The 19,925-nt window shown below is 51.1% G+C and overlaps 1 protein-coding gene across 2 annotated transcripts in view; it reads right to left on the minus strand.

Moving 5' to 3' along the window:
* CORO1C (coronin 1C) overlaps positions 1-13,567 on the minus strand; it is a 34,783-nt gene extending 21,216 nt beyond the window's left edge. Inside the window, exon 1 of one of the 2 annotated variants that reach the window (XM_063315872.1) lies at positions 13,113-13,567. The gene's annotated coding sequence lies outside the window, so the exon portion shown is untranslated. Of the gene's footprint in view, positions 1-11,218; positions 11,335-13,112 lie in introns of those variants that run through there. The other variant, XM_063315873.1, reaches the window with a different exon arrangement.
* Positions 13,568-19,925: the final 6,358 nt, after the last annotated feature.

Below are 19,925 nucleotides of genomic sequence, written 5' to 3' on the forward strand. Positions count from 1 at the left end.
AAAGACCGATGCTAATCAGAGCTTGACCACCATTGCTAATCTCAAGAAATGAGAGAACTGGGACATTTTAATATATACTGTGTGTGTGTGTGTGTGTGTGTGTATTCAGAGCTCGAGTTGGCTGTCTTCCTGAAGAAGGCCTTCTACTCTCTTTCTAAGGAACGTTTTACATATTGCATTTTTAGGTGGGGTTGAAACGCTATGCTCATGAAGTCATGCTAAAACAATTTAGTATTTTGGAAATGCTGTTTCTGCGTGAAGTTTGCAAACTAAGGAGCGTGAGATGTGAGGAAGCTAAGCGTCATTGCTAAAGATGGGCTGGAAGTTTAGAACTTATGCGCAACAGCCCCACTTATTTATTTTTTTGCATGCGCGCTCTCTGTCTCTCCACCCATGCACAGATACACACAGAGTTCCACCTTGCCAGCTTTCCCTGCTTTTGACTACGTTCTTCTCAACAGAAATCATGCAGGAAACACAGATGTGCACTCTGAGCTTTCCCAAAGTGACCCTTGGCTCTGGAGCACAGCTTTTTGATCAGGCTCCCTTGCCCAAAAAAAAAAAAAAAGGGTATGAGGGTGGTAGAAAAGGGTACCATAAACATTCAGGCTCCAGTTATGGAAAGCAGGAATGGCGGATGCCTCAAAACACATCCAGTAAAGGGTTCAAGTGAAAAACTAAGTAAGGTTTACCTCCTGCCTGAAAGCAAAAAAGAGCCGCTTTGCCTCCATTTAAAGCTCTGAAGAGATTCTTTTACCTAATTAGGTTTTGCATATTGCAAAATACAAACATGCCTCGTTATGATAATGTTGGGGGGGGTGAGAGAGAAAAAACAGCTGACTATTATGTGTCATAAATGCTTGCTCACTTTTTATCATAGTGGCTGCAAGGAAAAAGGAACCTCAAATGATTCTTGGGCCAGAGGGCTTTTTTTAATGAGAGAGGAAGGGAGGAAGTGGTGGGGGGGGGGGAGTGACATATGTGGAGGCACTTCCTAGTTTTAATGAGCTCATTAATTCACAGGCCTCCTAACGTTGCCTCAACCACATTTGGGGATAAGATAAAAGGAAACCCAAACCTCCTTTGTTCATCCTGCATCACAGCTTAAACTAACTGGAAGAGATAATAAACAGACATTATTTTGCCTTGCATTAATTGCTGCTGAAAGCCACAGGCCCCTTCTTCAAGCATGCCCACCCAATGGCGGGTGATGCACACCATGAAAACTCCATTTCTGATACCTGAAATTGCAAAAATCAGGAGTTTCAAGTACCGCCTAGGTAGTTGAAGGTCGAGGTTTAGCCAGGCTGACCCTAATGATTGGAGAGCCACAGTCAGTCACTGCTTACGCCTAAATATTTTCCCAGTTAACAAGCCACGTTGGTGCACTTACTCCTTAGTGGCAATGCTGCACAATTATAAGGGCAAGACCTCCTTTGCCCCTGGAAAGCATTTGATCCTGGCTCAGCCTTAGAGGATCAGCCCATTTTGTAGATAATGCAGCAATACAGAGGCTTGGAATGGGGATCCTAGGCCTACATCTTTTATGTGGAACATGGTGGCAGGGAGCACTGAGAGCTACAGTCTCAATCCAACTGGATGCCACCTGTTTTAGGAGGACAGAGCGGTGGTGAAGGCCAGAAAGCCTGAGTGGTGAAGGCAAGGAGAGATTTGCAACCCTTGCATCCGTTTTCAAGCCAATTAGAATTCTGACCACGGCAAGTGTGATGAGCGCAGTGAAAAATGAATCCAATGAGACAGGCTTCAAAATTCATCTAGGCAAATGCTCTCCGATATTATAAGCGGACTAGCCACCTTGGTGAACCGCAGCTTCACTTTTGACAGGCAGGGCCCCTGGTTCGGAATATTGGGAGTGTGCCATCGGGGCATCCCCATCCTTCACTTTTGAGTTGTTCTAAGCAAACCAGACCTTCTAAATGTCCTACATGGCCAGCTATAGCAAGCATGAACCTCCATGCAATTATTCAGAACCAGTTTGAGAAAGATGGTTTGGAAGCTACAACTAGCCATACTTTGGGGCGATTAAGACACCGCAGCAACCGTGGCTAGAAATGCAGGGGAGGAGAACCACCAATGGGGAGAAGGGAGTTTCAGATCTTCCAGGTACATTTGGAAGGATGATCCAAGTTGAATTTTTAAGAACGTAGTAATGTTCTAATCCAGTGTTTCTCAACCTTGGGAACTTTAAGATGGGTGGACTTCAACTCCCAGAATCCTCCAGCCAGCCATGCTGGAGAATGGAACTCTAGAAATTTAGAGTTCCTTTAGCGACAGGAACTCTAAAGCGGCAAGGGAATGTAATTCTCTTGCTTGGAGGGGCCACGACCAATTTATGCATGGGGAAGTACATCCTGCTATGGAAGAGTTGCCGGAAAAGACACCACAGCACCAAAAAATCCTGCTTAGACTCCAGAGAGGAGGTTTTCACAGACGGCCGGTGAAAACAAGCGGAGCACCCAACGTTCCGGTTTCAACTGCAGCGACGACAGTTCTGCAGCTTCCAAACTACAAACACTGAGATACAGCGAGTCCTCCACTCCTTGGCGATCCCGCTCTCCCGCTGTGTCGGGCCCTTTCTCTCTTGCCTACTCTACGCCACCTAAAGTTATCAGGGGGCTTAAAGCTACTGCTCCCTTTTCCTTATTGGTGTGCAGCGACAACCTGGGAACTCAACACCACATTGTGTGTTCCTTGTTCTTTTGGTACATTAACAGAAGGGTCTGATTTTGTCAGTCTGAATCCAACCAGCGGAAAAGGAAGCCTCAAAAGTCTGCTGTTGAAAATAGACAGACAAGACACTGCTGATTTCCCATGGCAAGTCAGACCACCAGCATAAAACCAAACAGCATAAAAAAAAGTGCAAGGGTTATATTTCGCAATTCCTCGGCCAAAAAACCAAAGCACTGCAGAGTGGCTTTCAGCAGGCCTGGATTTAGACGGCGGTGAGCACCCAAACGTAAGATTAGCACTGGCAGAATACGGTGTACCTGAAAAGCATGGCCAAAGGGAGGGAGAAGGGTTACAGTCTCTGGAGAGCCACCAGTTGCCTCTTCCTGGTCTAAATGATGATTTAATCAACATGAAATAAGACAGCTTTAAATCAAGTTCCCCACCGGTATGATGTCGCATTTTTCACACACACGCACCCTTTTAATTTGCAACCAAATCAAGCATTATTTACACTGTGGTCTCATTCACACAACAGGTTTGACACCTTCCTGTCTCGATGGAATTGGGCATGCTTTCCCCCCTTAGCTCACAGAGGATGTTCCCGTTCAGCACCAAACTTACGAAGTCCCACCGTGACCGTTTCTGAGAACGCAGCAGCCTCAGCGCTGGACATTCCCTTCCCTTCTCTTGGTACAGCTCTACAATCCAACGCCTTTTTTTCCTTCTCTTTCTCTCCCTTTTTGGCATTTCTTGCTTTTTTTCTTCCTTAGTGACCTAGTTTTCTTATCAGAGCAACAGGGTTAATGATGTAAAAATTATCTCTCTTGGTCTCAGCAAACTTTGGCTCTTCCAGTGCCATATGGAAGCTCTCCCCCAGAGTTATTGTTAACAACCGTGCCACAATATTATTTTATTCTGAAATGCGTTCAAGCTCTAGTGGGTTATCTTCGTGATGTCAGACCAGCTTGTGAAGCGAAAAGGGTGATGTTTCATTGTTTCCAAATGGACCTTTGGTGACAAGACTTTTGCTCTTCACAGGCCAAAATAGCTGTGGTCAAATGAGTGTGCCCCGTCCTCAGAAATTCACCACCAGCAGCTTCCACCTGAACACAACCTATTTAATACCAGAGGACCAGCATTCACCAACACGCTGGACTACAGCTCCCAGAATCCCTTGGCCCCACCCCTGGCCGTGCTAGCTGATGCTTTGGGAGAGCATATCTGGTTGGTGAAAAAGGCGAAATTAAGCCAGAGCCAAAAAAGGAGCTATGTGACGCCTCCAGTGCTGGTATTATGAATGAAAAGCTGGCACATCTCGACGCCCAGAATCATTTCAAACACAAGCACGAGGATGTCTTCCCTGAAGAGGGTCTGGATTTTTTCCAGCTCCATGCGCTCTCTCTGAGCCACGGCCCCTCCCACAGACAGCAGGGGGTCAAGCGACAGAACCAAAGCCCAGCAGCTGAGGGGGACAGTCTCCCTGAGCACCCCCAGGAGAGTCAGCGCCAAGTCCACGTTCTGCCCCCACAAACTGCCCGTAACAGAAAAGAACCCAAACTTCAATCCCCTCGTTTCCTTCAAAGCCCTTCCCGATGGCCTCTGCAACATCTGCTTTGACAAACCCTTTTGAGATCAGCCACGCTTCCTCTCTTGGACAGATGTTTTCATCTCTTAAGTTTCCCTCCCTTCTCACCCCCAAGTCACTCTTCTGAGCTTCCGAAGTTAACCTGAAACATCTGTCCTCTTGGCAAGGGAGGCCACGCAGCTTCTTCCCCTCACCTGGCGAGAAGGATGCGGTTCCAGGATTCCTAGCTGGCCAAGGCCACTGGCAGGGAACTCTGGGAACTGTTATTGTGTAATATCTATCTATCCGGAGGGCACCAAAAGGAGAAGGCCAATGAAACCCCTGCTTGTTTGGAAGTGACCTGCTTTAATGGCACAGACTGTTCTCTGCCACACTTCAGGCAGGTTTGCTGAAGTGGCCCTGCCAAGGAGAAAAAGGTCTCTGATGCACTCCGCTGATACGGGGGAGCAAGTTTGAAATGCCCCTTTTTAATTCAGGGCCTCTCAAAATTCAGGAAATTTCAGTCTGCAGGATTTGGGGGAAGCTCGAACCGCACGCAGCTTCCCAGGCTGGCTTAGTGCCAATCACAGTTTGGGGCTGGGTGGGCTGCCTATGGCCCCCATTTTATAACCTTGCAATCACCCCTGACCTTTCCCTGCAGTTCAGTTCAGCCTCCTGGTAATACTGCGGCCCTGCGACAATTAGGAAGAAAGCCTTTAGAAAGGTAAATTTGGAAAAGTTCCCAGCAGGAGCTTTCCTGCCACGTGACACCCAGCAAGAGGCAGGGAGTGCTCTTGCCATTCCCTACGGGATGGCCGGAAATGCAGCCTTCTGGGGATCTGCGGCGCCCCCGCCCAGGCCTGAACTTATCATTTAATTTACAGGCATCGTGTTCTGCCAAGGATGCTCTTGTGTTCAGCCAAACTATTGGTACAGGTGAGCAAGGAGGTGTCCCCAAAACTGAAATCTGCAGCTGGATAATAAAACCCAAGGCAACGGATTAAAATTGTTTCCATCCTGAAAAGGCCTCTCTGCCCAAATCAGTATTTTTCAAACTTTAAGGTAGGTAGACTTCAACTCCCAGAATTCCCCAGCCAGCTATTCAACCTTCCTGGCCGGCTTCTGGCAAATAAAATCAATGGGGAACCACGTGGTTTGCTTAACAGCTGTGATGATTTGCTTAATGACCTCTGCAAAAAAGTCATAAAATTGGGTCGGATTCACTTAATGACCGCTTCACTTAGCAACTGAAATTCGGGTCCCAATTGTGGTCATTAAGCAAGGACAACCTGTGAAGTGCTGTGGCCCAGGAGGAATGAACATTTCCCTTCCCCACCGCCCTTAACGTTGGTTAACCCTTTCCCACTCAAGAGGCAACTACCTTAACTTCCTTGCGATCGAAGGCACCTGGGCGGCATCGCTCTTGCACCTTACGCTCCTGGAGGACCACAAACCAGAGCTGGCTCTCCGTCGCGTCGTACACAGAATAGGGTAAATTACCTACAGAACGGCACCTTGATCTTCTGAGCAGGCCTGTCAGCCATCACCTGCCTTCTCTCTGCAGTCCGTTCTGCAGCTCGCGGGACCTCAGATGCCCCTTTGCAGCCCCTACAACCTCCAGGCCCAGCCAGCCTCCTGTCTGGAGCTCCCCAAGCCATAAAACAGCCCAGACTGGCTGCCCCAAATAAATCACTTTCTATTTCACCACCATCAGCGACATCTGAATGGCACCATGTTTCCAGAAAGAGAGCGATTCCGACACATTGGTTTAACTCTTCCGAATGCCAACAGGTTTCATCTGATGGCTCATTAAATCTTTCCCTCAGACACCCAATTACTCCACTCTAATTGGTTTAGGGCTCTGCTAGCATTATTTGAATTTCACTGCTTTTTAAACTACACTATGGAGCGGGGGCTTGAAGCCATGGAAGAAAGGGAAAACTAATTGCATCACAACAGATAATGGCTGTCTGCCCCTCCTGGGCTGAGCATCGAGGCCCACAGAGAGATGGCTCCCCCTGGCCAGATGCTTCTTCCCCCCACCCACACTGACCCCAATTCCCTGCAGGGGAAGCACTACCGCCTCACGCAAACACACATCACGACACCTTAAGATCTGGTGCCCTGAAATTCCTGTTTACCCTCATTTGTGACACCCCAATTTGTCAAAGGCATCGTTTTTGATGAACTTCAGCTGAGCTCTTTTTGATGTACGCTTTAAGCGTGGGATTTTTAAAATTGCCCCTGAATTTTTCTATTAACTTTATTGTTTAACCAGTATGCTAGAAGGGATCCAAGGTACTTGCAGGACCACCTTATCTAGGTAGAAGCAGTCTGCCTAATCCTCTCACCAAAATGGGAATGCTGCAGAGATAGATCAGTGACCTTGTCTTCATTTCAAAAGGCTGTCAGCATGGAGTTCTTCCACTGAGTCTCTGAAAGCTGATGATGTCCTGTGCTGGTTGGCATTATCTCATGGTGGGACGGATGGCAGTTGTTGCTTTGATCTTTTATTGTGTCCTTATCTGCATAGTTTTATGTTTTTATCAACTACCAGGAGTCTCTGGATTCTGGTGGTAGTTGAGTGAGAGAAATAAATAAATGCATCCATCCAGAGGTACCCCACAAAGTCAGATTTCCTGGATTGTCATCGTTCTCAAAGGATTCAGGGGATGGTGGCTCCATGGAATTGCCAGCTAGGCATCCTTGTGCCTTCAGAGAAACTGCACTTCCCAGGAGAATTACATGGAAAAGGTATGGCATGTAATCTGGTTTTCTGCTGGTTTAAAGTTATAGAGGGGGAAAGGCCTCAAAGAGAATGAACCGGCCTTAGGCTCTGCTTCTGTTACCCAGCAAGACAGTCCAACTTCTAAGTGACGGTGCGCAGTCGGAGTTTCCAAACCAATCAAAAGATGAATGGGGTTACTTCTTTAAGTCAACAGAGGTGTAAGATAACTCAAAACACATTTAAAACAAAGCTTCAAACTATCTTAAGAGGGCCAAATTGACATGTCATGCTCAAATGAGCCATTTAATGAATTTACTATGAGTATGTTCAACTTTAGCACGCCTGCAATAAATTTGCAATTATTAAGCCTCATTTGAGGTTCCTCCCTTCCAGCCTGCATCATAATGATACCATATTAGCTTTACAGGCCTTCCATCTCATGCAGCCACATCTGCCCTCTGCCTCTCATGCCAGGAGCGTTTCCCAGATTTAACAGATGCAGTAAGTATGAAGATTCCACTTGAGCAACCCAAGGATCTTCCAGAAAGCCGTCGGTCACGCGGCAGAACAAAGCCAATGCGGCACCCACAAACGCCGATTGCAGCTGACTGACTTTGTCCACAGACAGCCGGATCTGCAGTGTGGAAGCAAAACACTCCGCTTCTGGGTTGTCTGTGTGGGGAGGCTGAACGTCGCCGCCTCGATCTTTCATCTCTGTAAATACAACCTTTAGCAAGCAGGGCCGTCACCGGTAGCAAAGTCATGTCAGCAAGTTACTGCAACCTGTGTTTTTCTTGACCAACAAAAAAAACGCCAAGCCCTACTTTTCTGTCAAGCAAACTCATTTGTTGTTCTTTTCTCAGCAGATGCGAGTCCTGCGCGGCTGACATGAGCTCCCTGCCAGATCCTTTCTTGGTTGTTTTCCAAGGGCCTTGGACTAATGTGAAATTGCTTAAGCCAGGGGCAGGCGGAAGATCAACTGGGATCGACTGCTGCGTTTCTGAGTGATTTCAGCAGCAAAGATTCCTGGCTCCCTGCTTAGTGATTCAATTTACACTCAGCCTTTCTACCAAAACAAGGACTGAAGCAATGTTTAAGACAGCAGCAAGTAAAGGACACACACGCAAACACACCAATCCTAAATTATACAGCTGAAATAAAGAAAACGTGGCGCCAGCAGACATGGATTTTTGCATGCAAGGACAGCATTTCATTCTGTTCTGGGACCCATAATTAATTCCTGAGCTCAAACATTCTTTGACTTGTGCACAAAGTGCTCCACAATGGATCTTGGCATTTCAATAAAAAGTCAGAATAGGACCCCCTAACCTTGAACTGTCTACATGGGTACAAAATCTGAGCTTAGTGGAACAAAACTCCGACCTAGTTTTGGACAGAAACAAAACGTTGGGGTTAATAGTTAACACGGTTTTGCATCTCTCATATTGCCCACAGCCCACACCTTCTTAGCTCATCTCATGGTGCCTTTGTACTCCACCCACAAAGGGTCACCCACCTGATCCAGGGTTCTGCCAAGCACGGGTCAGGAGTGCAAGGCTTCTGCCAAGCAGGCAGCCGAACGCAGTAAAGCAAAAGCCTGGGAGGGTTCTTCATGCAGTCATTGTGTCACCTGGCACGGAGAGGGCCGCACTCCGTAAAGTTGGGACCCTGGCATCTGCCCTGCAGGTTGCCAGAGGAGCACCAGCAAGGTGCCAAGGGAGTTCCAGCCAACGAAACTGTTTTGTGCAGAAGCCAAAGACATCCCACGGGCTAATTACAGCATCTGTGGACCACTTGAAGAGGGAACGTTTCCACAAAACACACAAGCAGCCAACGCTGTTCTGCAGCTCAGATTTATAAAGAACAAATTATGACCACCAGCGAACTAGCCATTTTCTATCTAACCAATTTGCAAATAGTTCCTTTATCATCTTCTCAAGTGTTGCAATGACGCTGTACAATACTGTTCCATTCCACAAGGAAATGCGTCTGAGAGTTCAAAAATCCACCTATTTATTTGTTGTTGGGAAACCACTTTATAGGCCCCTGCTCCAAAAACTGTATAAATTAAATTCTGTAACAGCCGGAGAGACGGGTGGCTGAAGCCAAGTGGATAAGGAATAAAAAGCATGTGTGCGTTGCCTCACAGCGTGACTGTAGATGTTTACTCTGAAGTAAATCTCGCTGTGGCCCAGAGGGGGACTGAGAGGACAGCCTTACTCATCTTTTTTCCCCTGTGATGATACTGAAGGGTCTCAGGAGAGGGCCAATGACACACGCATCACACAGAACTGACTAATGCCTCCCCTCGGACAGAGCCAGCAACTGGAAGAACAAAAGCCTTGTCTTCCATCCCACACAGAAGTGATTCCTTCCGCGGAGTTTTGCAAGACCGAATGCCTCGTGAACCAACCGTTCCCCACAAGGCACAACTGTGCCCAACTCAGAAGGGCTCTCCTGAGCCAGGAAGGGAGGCAGCCGAGGAGTCCGCATCAGGCTCTCCTTCCAATTCAGAAAGATGCCCACCCTTTCGTTCCCTTTTCTGAGCCTAAACTGGGCGGCCCGAGACCGGCCCTGTTAGGCTTCCCGCTGAAGGCACCTCTTACTGCGAGCTCTTCCCACCACCCCGTGGGAAAGGAGTCCGCCATACTCGTCACTTAAACGTCTGAAAAGGGCTCACAAAAAAGCGCAGCCCCGCTGCGAGGCTCTTCAGGCCCTCGGAAAGCTCTGCGCGCCAGCCTTCCCCCTAACCAGACGCCGGCGCAGAGGAAATAAGCGGCCTGCTGCCATTCCCAGCAACGCCACCTCGGCTGTCGCTTCCTGGAGTCAGTCGGGGCCCCGGCTCGGCGCTCAGCGTCTTGCCGACGAGAACCGCGACCCCGAAGCCGGCACACGGCTCCCGTGGCCGGGAACCCCGTTTCCCCTTAAGAGGCGGCGTCCCGGAAGAGGGCCCCGCCGCCTGGCGCTTTCTCATCAGGGCGGGCCACATCGCCCCCACGCAGGCCCTCCCCTCCGAGCTGCACCAAACACCTGCGCGCCTCGACCTGGATCGGGCTCTCCCCCTCGCAGAGCCGCACCCTGCCTTCTGCGCCAGCTGCGCCCGAGCACGGCCCTGCCAAGTTCCTCCCCCACCTCCCAAGGCCCGTTTCCCGGCTAAAAGCCCCCTCCACCTGCCCCTCGGTGGGAAATGCTCCTGGCTCCCCGCCGCCGCCCCCCCGCATTCCACCACCCGCACCAGCGTCTGCCGCGGGCACGCCGGCACCCTCTTCCTGCACGCGCCGCCGCCCCAGCCCCGCAGCGCTTCCAGGTCCCCGGCGCAATTGCTCCCCGCCCGGGTCGCGTTCCGCGCCCCCCCGGCTCTCCCCCAGACCCGCGGGATGCCCCCCGCGACGCCTTTCACCCAGCGCCTCTTGGCACCGCAGACCGCGACCGTCCCGCCGGCCGCCGACCTTCCCGCCCTCGACCCGGTCCGTTTATTTCCCGGCCGCGGCGGAACCCGCCCGGGCTTTCTCCAGCCCGGCGGCCGCTGCCCTTTCTCCCCCCAAACCTCCCCCTCGCCTTAAAACTGGCACCTTCCCTGGCAGCCACGCGCGGGGCGCGCACGGGAGCCCCCCCCGGCCACGCGCCTCTGGGGCTGCCGCGCCAGGAGTGAGGCCGCGGGAGGGTCTGCATTACGTTTGGACGGCCGTCGACCCCCGCCCCAAAGCAGGCACCGGGGGGGCTCTCCGGCACCCCTCTGGCTGGGGCGGGCGGGGGCCGCGTGACGCGTTTGGAAAGCACCGCATTTGGGGAACGATGGGCCCTTGAGTCCCGCAAGGGGGGCAGCCCGGCCCCTGGGGACCCCCGGGCCACGGAGACCAGAGCCCAGCCCAGAGACGGGCTGGGGAGGACGGGAGGGCTGGTGCCATCTCTCCAGGGGCCAGGTCGGTTGGGGAGGCTGATGGGATTTGTAGTCCAGAGGACCAGGAGAGCCCGGCGGGGGCCGGGAGGCGCCCTCCCACCCAGGGGGCCCCCGGTCAGGCCCTCGCGGCTGAGGGCCCCCCGGGCGCGGCGGCTGAACCCAGCCGGGGGTTGCCAGGTCGGCCGGGGGCGATGGGAGCGGTAGTCTCGCCCGTTTCAGGAGCCCCGGGCTGGCTGGAGCAGGGTGCGGTTGACAGGCCCTGTAGAAGGGCCCGGGCTGGCTGGGCACCATGGGAACCCACCTCCACCAGCTGCCGGCCCCCTGCGCCCCTCACCTGGCCCTCCGGTGTAGCCCAGCAGGCTTCCGCTGCCTCCGATGAGCCTCCGCCTCGCGCGCCGAGCCTGCAGAGGAGCCGCCGCCGCCGCCGCCCGACTCGGACTGACTGGCCGGCACGCGCGCCGACCGGCCGCCAGGGGGCGGGGGGCGGGGCCGGCACGCGCAAGCCCCGCCCCGGCCCACCTTCCGCCTGCCGCGCCCGCGCTCGGCGAGCGGCGCGGCGGAGCGGGCGGCGCGGAGGACCAATCGCCGCCCGGCGCGCCTCTCCGGACGCCCAATCCCGACTTGGAGAGGGCGGGGCCCGCCGAAGCGGTAGAGACGATTGGCCGCCGCGCGGCTATGGTTTCTCTCACGCGCCTCTGTTCTCTCGCGCGCAGGCGCCGTAGCGCGCCTCGGTCGGCGAAGCACCTGCTGCTGGTGGACACGCGCCGGTCGTAAAGGTTGTTTCTCACGTTCTGTTGGATGCATACATGCTGCCTGGGGAATTCTGGGATTTGAAGTCCACACCTCTTAATGTGGCCAAGGTTGAAAAAGACTGCCCTAGAGGGACCGCCTTGCCCTCCTGTGCAGCTCCCATCATCCCCTGCCACAGGCTGTTCTGGCAGTGGATGATGGGGTTTGTATTCCTGCAAATCTGGAAGGGAGCAGGTCCAGAAAAAACGTTAACGGTGGGGCTGGGGTCACATGTCACCCTGAGCCCTAAAATAGCTGGTGAACCGTACCATTGGGATTTAATCAATAAACTATATATATTTGAATAATAAATAAATATACCATAGTTCAAAGAAACCAGGTTTGTTGCCACCTCTGAAAAGCCCCCCGTCATTTTCAAGGCTGGCCAGAGGAACAGGCCAACGTTCCTACAGTAAATGAGTTCCAAAGGCCCCCGTCCCGTGGCTGAAACCGGCAAGCAGACCATCCCAATTGACCTCTTTTGATTAAGTTTCTAAGACAGAGAGGCCCTGGGCTTATTTTCACGGAAAGCGCAATACATTTTTCGAAAACAACTTCTGCCTTTTAAAAATATCTATTCCTTTGCCGGAAGCATACAAGACATTGGATGTTGCCCTGAGGAATCGTATTTTCTTTATCCAGAAAATGGATAACAAACCACAGGGGTGTTTCTCCTTGTGGCATTCACTTTTTGACCAGGAAGGGGTGCTACAGAATTAGAGAAAGAAGAGGAAAACCTGCTGGAGATTTCGGGCCAAATTCTTCCAATAGGAAAGACAGTTTCAGAAAATAACTTGTGAGTAGTATTACCACAAATGTCTCATGTATTCACCAAGGCAGTACAGTAGGTACCCAGAGGAAGGCATGATGTCATACATGAGATGTCACTTGCCCCTTCAGTTGCCCGTGGAAAGGCCTATCATCATCATCACCACCATCAAGGGACAAAACCTGAATACCTTGCGGATGCCTCCTGAAATCATGCAGTTCTCACTTAGTTCTGCACCACGCAGGGAGAGGAAACCTGGCCATTCGCAGCGTGGCGCTTTCCAGACCATCTGGACTTCCGTTCTCCTCACTCCGATCCCAGCAAACATGACTGACTCACTGCATTAAAGCCATCACTCTTTGAACTACAACAAGCTCAGGAGAGTCCTGCTGGCCAAGGGATTGTTATTATCCCTCAGAGGTTTATTCCATGGACCTCTCTGTGCACCAAGCACACCCCTTCCATGATATGGGTATAACTCCTAGGAAACAGGCAGCCTGAAGAAGAACTCGGTGAAAATCCAAAACCAGCACCAGCATTTTTAGCGGTATCTGAGGATCTGAACGCAATGCCCACACTTACCCGGTTGGCGTCCTCCCGTGCAGCCAGCAAAGCAGAGCTCAAGGCTCCGCTTCTTAGTAGCCACCGTTATTTTAGGCTCCCCTCTCACCTTTCCTGGCAGGGGACGCAGCCTTCTCTGCCGCCGGCTTCTGCTTTTCAAATGTCTTCTTCACATCAGCCACTTTAAGTGACCTTTCCTCCTCGTCTTCCTTTGCTCGCCTTCTTTGCTGCTGTGGCCAAACATGCTCGTCCTCCCTGGCGGCTTCTCCAGAAGCTTGGCAACCTTCGCTGGAAGTGCGAGAGGGGGACAGCAGCACGACAACCGTGCCTGGTGTAGCCCTGGAAGTCTCCGCAGGCTGTGCTTCGGCTCCGGGGCTCTGCAAACCATCCACCGGGCTACAGGAACCCAATCCTGGTTGATTGCAGAGCCCTGCATCTTCCTCGCTCTCAGGGGACCGCCTGTGGCTAGGCTCGGAGGGTTTCCTAGCCTTGGGAAAATCCAGAGCAAGACTGATTGCTATGGCCCTTTTTACCTCAAGGTCCTTGTCCACCTTACTGCTCTCAGACACCCCCGGCTTCTCCTCTTTGCCACAAAGACCTACGTGGCAGCCGTTGGGAGCTCTGGCAGGCCATGGGAGACCATCCACCGTTTGTTCAATGAGCACTCCTGGGCTGCTGGGGGCCCGCTCTTCCATTTCTTGCCTGCTTTGCCCCGGTGAATTCTCCGTCTCTCCATCCTGCCTCCCCTCGGAAAAGTCCAGCCAACTCAGGATGCCGGCCTTGTTTTCATCACCAGGGGAGTTCAGCATGAGCTTGTTGACTTGCCTGCTTTCTGCACTGCTCTCCGAATCCGACCGGGTTATCTGCTGCCTCGGGGTCCCCTGGAGAGCGTTGGTCATATCTCTGCTCCCACCTGCAATCTCTCTCTCCAAGCTTTGCTGACGGCCAAAGTTATTTATTTGAACCAGGGGCCCACTGTGACCTGTCATTTCCCTTTTCCTTTCAGATGCTGGAAAGGCAAATGGGTGGAATTCTCCTTGGGCCGTGACAATGCTGAGTTCAGCTTCCTCCAGTCTGTACAAAAGAGCATTCACCTTCCGGCCTCCTTGTGAGCTCTGCTTTGGGAACACCTGCATGGCGCCCTGCCCCTCCGGGCCCTTTCCATGCAGATGCGCCTCAAGGGCCCCCCAGTCGGGCTCTGCCAAGCACCCAGCTGTTCCTCTCTCACCAAGGCTTCTGTTCAATTGTATTTCTCTTGCGGACACCTGGACGCAAGCCGCTCTGCCGGTGGCCTGGTGGCTCTCGCCAGCCTCCTGCTCCGCTGCCGAAGCCCAAGCATTGTGTGGCATCTTGGAGGTCCTTCTGATGGGAGGGGGCTGCCTGCTTTGAGCCATCCCGCTGCTCTTGAGCAAGAACCCCGAGTGGTGCCATTCTGCAGCTTCCATGCTCGGCAGGGGCCGGAACACCTAGGCCCAATCCTGTGCAGATAAAACCCGGACAAAATCTGTGCCCCGGCTGTCGGTCCATCAGCTTTGCATTTTACAAGAAGCCTAAGAAGAAGGCATGCACATTTTTAAAAAGCCTGGAAACCTCTATCCTAGATAAGAAAGATTAGCCTGACCGAAACAACTGCATCCATCTCAGTAGTGGGACAAGAGATCTCTGTTTCACAAGGAAAGGAACTGCAGATTTTCCCCACCTGAACAGACGCAGCCGCCTCCAGAGCCCCGGCCTTGTAGCTGCGGACCTTTCGTGCTGGAAGGATGGGCTGCAGACTCAAAAGCTCTCCGTTGCTTTCTCTTTCTCAAGAAAAAGGGTGGTAAGAAGCTTTTTCTGGTAACTCCCAGTGACCTGCCTTTTGGGGGCCATGCAGTGATGATTCACAGCTCTCCTTTTGCATTCATTTATGGTCAAGAGAGGACTCTCTGCTCATCCCTGTCTAGGCCTTCTTCTGCGGCTCGGGAAGGGGAGAAGAGATTGACAGCCAGCTTCCACACCTCGGGCAGGAAGATTTATCTGCCCTGTCCCACCCCTGACCCTCCGCCTGATGTGGTTCCCAGCTTGCTTGGGAAGGAAAAAAGGCACTTTGGCCAGCAAGGGGGTAGGTGGGAGGGGGATGCTGACCCTATGGAGCAGGAATATGTTATTGTTCAAGGGATGGTGGTGACACCACAGGCATTCTAGGGGTAAACAGAGCAGGCTTGAGCATCGAACTCCCTGCACACAAATCCTGTCAAGGCACTCAACTCATCTTTGGGTCAAGCTGCCTCTGCTAATAATAAACTCCTCCAAATCTCCCTCGCCTGAAGCGTGTTTTAAATAAAGATCTAAGCATCTGTTTATATGCAGCAAGGGGTTGGGGGGCAGGGGGAGAAAGGCTGGATGTTTTCAGCTAAATAGGGAGCAGCCTGCTCTGTCCAGCTCCCATCTCACGGCTGGCTAGCCAGACAGACGGACGGAAGGCCTGCCTTCGCTCTTCGCCTTTTATGGTTTGTTAGGTGTGAGGCTCTTGACGCCCTTCAGAGACTCTGCTAGGAATCCAAAAGGAAGGGCCAGCTGTGCCAAGGTCTCACCCCAGCCTCTGGGGAGGGAAGGGGGAGGGAAGGGGGAGGGACCCAGCCCCGGGGGGAGAAAGCACATCTTCTGCCTTGGCCGTCCCCAGCTTTGCCAGCCCCCGCCCTTTCTGCTTTTATGGTAACAAGCAGGGCTGTGCGAAAAGGTGGCAGTGTTGCCCCAGCTGATTCAGCATCCCAGCACCCCTTCCCCAAAGAGGAAAGAGCTGCATTTAGGCCCTGCCTAAGAGTGAAGAGGAGCTTTTAGGAGGCTGAAGCAAAGCAAAAAAGGAAGAGAGAGAGAGAGAGAAAAAAAATATTTCTCTCCCCACCTCCCTCCCTTTCTCCTGCTGCTGTCCTCTTTAGCCCAGATCCTTGTCCTGAAGCCTTCCTTGACAGCAGAAGGGTTCCCCAACGTTGGCCTGCTGGATGAAAAACATCACAGTCCCTCTCTGGAGGCCAAACCTTGTCCAAAAGGCAATAGATAGATAGATAGATAGATAGATAGATAGATAGATAGATAGATAGATAGATAGAAAGAAAAAAAAGGCAGGGGGATATTCTTAGAGGGAGGGTGTTATTTCTGGAGCTGCAAGATGTTTGTTGGTGTGCCTCCAGATGTATCCCCCGCATCAGCAGGAACCCTGCACTAGGAACTTCTCAAGAAGGATGGAAAAGCCTTCCCTTGCCAATCAGCCCATAGTGGGATTTCCTTTGATTGCTGATTGTTGTCGGGTTTTACCATAGCAACCTTCATAACAGGACATAAACACATTAAATCCTCGCCTTCAACAAAAAGTAAAGCTCGCCAAAAGCTGGAACACAGAGCCGCCCCATTTTTACGACGAGTTCTCATGACAGCGAATGGGAATGTGTTTTTCTTCGTCCACAGGAAGGGAGAAAAAATAAACCGAAGATGAAGTTCAGCTACCTTCTGCCTAGGCTGCTTTGGGGAAGAAGTGGAGGACTCTTGGATTTAAAAAGGGGCTGTAATTTTTTTTTTCTCGTTTTCACAGGAGGACGGAACAGAGAGACTTATTATTCAGGCTTCTGGTAATGGCTACTGATTCGTTTTTAGACCAGGGGAGGGAGTTACATGTGTAATTTCTCAAAGGCACAGAAACTGAACCCCGTCCATAAAGCATCTCCAATAGTGGGGAAAATTCTGTCTGAGCCCCGCAAGGGTGTTGCCCATCTAGACTTCTGAAGGTTTTTCATTCCTCTAGCTCCCAGTATAACCAGGCTGGCTAGATGGGAAGGCAACAAGGGGAGAATCTCTAAGGCAGTGTTTCCCAACCTTGGCGACTGGAAGGTGTGTGGACTTTCACTCCCAGAATTCCACAGCCAGCACTGCTGGCTGTGGAATTCTGGGAGTGGAAGTCCACACACCTTCCAGTCGCCAAGGTTGGGAAACACTGCTCTCAGGCCTATGATACAATTTTTATTGTATTATAAAGCCTAGGGTTTTCTGGAGAGCTTTTTCTTGCCCCAACCCATAACTTTTATACAGAAAAAAAAAATCATATGACGACTTTATACCCAGGGGTTCAACACATGAGGATCAGTTTTCTGTTAAAACTTCTTTCAAGCTCCACATTTCCAGCCTTGGTAGGCTCTGTTTGACCCTAAAATAATCTTAGGTCACTTTGTCCATCCCAGATTTATAGATGCTTTCCTCTTTCCTTAAAGCTAAATAGAAAGATATCATCAAATCACCAGCCCTGAGAACACAGTGCTCATTAATGCCACCCTTTGCTAAACAGATTTGGGGTAGACTGTCGTCATCCCTGCTCAGGATAAAAAAAACACACAAACCACCAACAGGATCTGACTTTTATACAAGTTGCTATTTTGACCCAGGAAGGCCAGATCTTTGACATCACCCCAAACCTGTTTCTTCACAGAGGATCAGCTGGATTGGAGGCTGAGGACCTCTCTGTGCATCTAAGACGTCCTCCGGCAGAGAAGTAGCCTGCTTTGGAAGGCAGGAATTTGCCCTTTTAGCACCTGCAGCATGGAATGCCACCTCAGCTCTGCAGCCTCCTGGAAGAGGCGTCCACCTCCAGCGATGCAAGGATTTCAGGTTTAAATTCAGGCTGACCCAGCCGGGGGTGGGGTGGGGGGGCGTGCATCATGTACAGGCACACGGAAGCATGAGTCTTAATACCATCACGGTGACCTCTGAGAAGGCTGTTCCGTTACCCACTTCACGGTGCCTCAACTGCCCAGACTGTTTTCCCTGAAGGCAACCTTCCAAGGCGTGAGCCTGTTTGTGTTAAGGGAGCTCTCTGTGGTTGTGAGATGTAAAACACAACCCCCAGGGCAGAGAAGAAAAGGATTCCCAAAGCACCCAACACTGTAATCAGCCACAGAAGGAACAAGCATCTCAGAGCTGTGGGCGTGGGTTTAAGCAGTTAGGAAACACAAGAGAGCAGAAGAGGCTGCACAGTCAGACAGCGGGTATCCACCCTGCGCTGCAAAATGGCTGCCAGCCCACTCCAATCTGTCTTAAGGATGCTTCCCTAGGCATGAGTTTTGAAATACCTTTTCTCCTTCCCCTTCTTCCAATTTTGAATGTTTGCCCTAGATGTAGTTCTTAACCTGAGTAGGATGGTGGAGTTCTGGAACCCCCCGCCCCCGAGTATTTTGAGGTCCTTTCTTGAGGAACAAGGCAACCCCGAGAATAGCCCATATTCTGGGTTCGGAGCTCAATGGGAGCATCTACTGAGAAAAATCAAGGATCCTCTCAGACAGCAACACAAGAGGGAGCAGAGCAGAGCAGAGGCTGGGCGCCAGGCCTGGGCTTCAGAAGATGCAGAGGATGAAGAAGCCACGTAGGGAGAATTCAGATTGACAGGCCAAAATCCTTCACCCAGAAGGCTTCCAAGGGCTGAACCTAGAATCTTCCATATCTTGGTCTGCCAAGGTTGAACAAACTCACTTCATCTCCCAGAGTCCCCCTGAACTTTTCAGAAGCAGGTTTTTGGGAAGCAGGATGCCCCACCCACTCCGTGCAGCACGCTTCTCCGGAGCCTCTGGCAAAGGGTTTTCGTGTCATCAGCTGAGATTGCTTCAGGTGCATCAAAGCATCTGCTCTGCCCCCTTGGTGCCGAACTCAGGAGGATGGTGTGAGCTACTCAGGAAGCAAAGGCAATGAAGTTGCTGCAAACCTGGGAAAGCCTAGAGCCACCTCAGGGCTGAAAGGCCATGGAGGAGGATGCTGTTCCTTTAACGACAGTTTAACGTTAATTGGAGACTGGGATGGAGCACAAGGCAGTCTTTGGCTTGGACTAGGTTGCTCCACTAAGATAAACACTGACAGTTTCTTTCCCTCCAGCACGAGAACAATTCCAAGCAATCCAAAAAACTCTTCCGAATGGAGGAAACAGACACTGACTTGTGGCCTTTAAAGGCAAAATTTGGTGAGATTCTGGAGGACCTGACTCCCTCCATCCCCCAAATGGAAGAAAGCTGACTCATCCCTAAAGTTATATCTATTTGATTAAAAAAAAATCCTGTGATTTTCAGATATGAAGAATGCTAGTTGCTGATTCTGGCTACACACAATTCAAGGTATACCCATGATATGCAAAATACACACTCAACAAGTTCTAGAAAAATAACCAGGGAGGTGGCATCCGTGGATGGTTGTGTTACTGACGTGGGGCAATACAAGTTGGGGTCAGTCCCTTTTAAGCGCAATTGATGTTCATCTCTGTCTTTCTCAGATTAGAATCAACACTGGACAATTCAGTTAAACACATTCAATCACAATTATTCTGTCCTTTCTCTGAAATCAGTTCAAAATGCTTATAAGCATTTGTCGTATCAGTAGCAAGAGACGACAGCAATGTTCTCTAAAACTCATCTTTCTGCAACCCTGTGAAAGCTACCACTGGCTTTCTGGTACTCAGTGCCATTCTACAAACACTTTATGCCTGTGTTCAAAAAGGCCATTGAAGAATCAGCAGATTTTCAGAGCTCTGGACTGTCATCTTCAGCACCAATACGTTAAGCGGGTCAAAAATTGATTGGCAACGTTTTCAGCAAGGAAAGTACTTATACATACAGTTTATAATGAAAGCTACGTAGTTTGTTGAAGCTGGTGGCTGCTAATTTAGATGGTTTTGAATGGCTAGAATAACTTGGATGGCCAAGTACGAGGGTGCTGGATCAAGGGGCAGTTGAGGTGTTAGCAGACATCACAACAAAGCAACACTGAAGTTGATCAGCCTGCCCCAAATGGAATCATAAATATTTACAACATAACTTGCCATCTCAGTTCACGGATGTCGTAAACGCAATGGGCAAAAGGTGCATCACACCTTGTTCCTCACCTGATTTCCTGGGGAGAAGAGGGACTTGCATCT

Source organism: Candoia aspera, chromosome 15 (assembly GCF_035149785.1).
Source record: "Candoia aspera isolate rCanAsp1 chromosome 15, rCanAsp1.hap2, whole genome shotgun sequence".
NCBI classification, from domain to species: Eukaryota; Metazoa; Chordata; class Lepidosauria; order Squamata; family Boidae; genus Candoia; species Candoia aspera.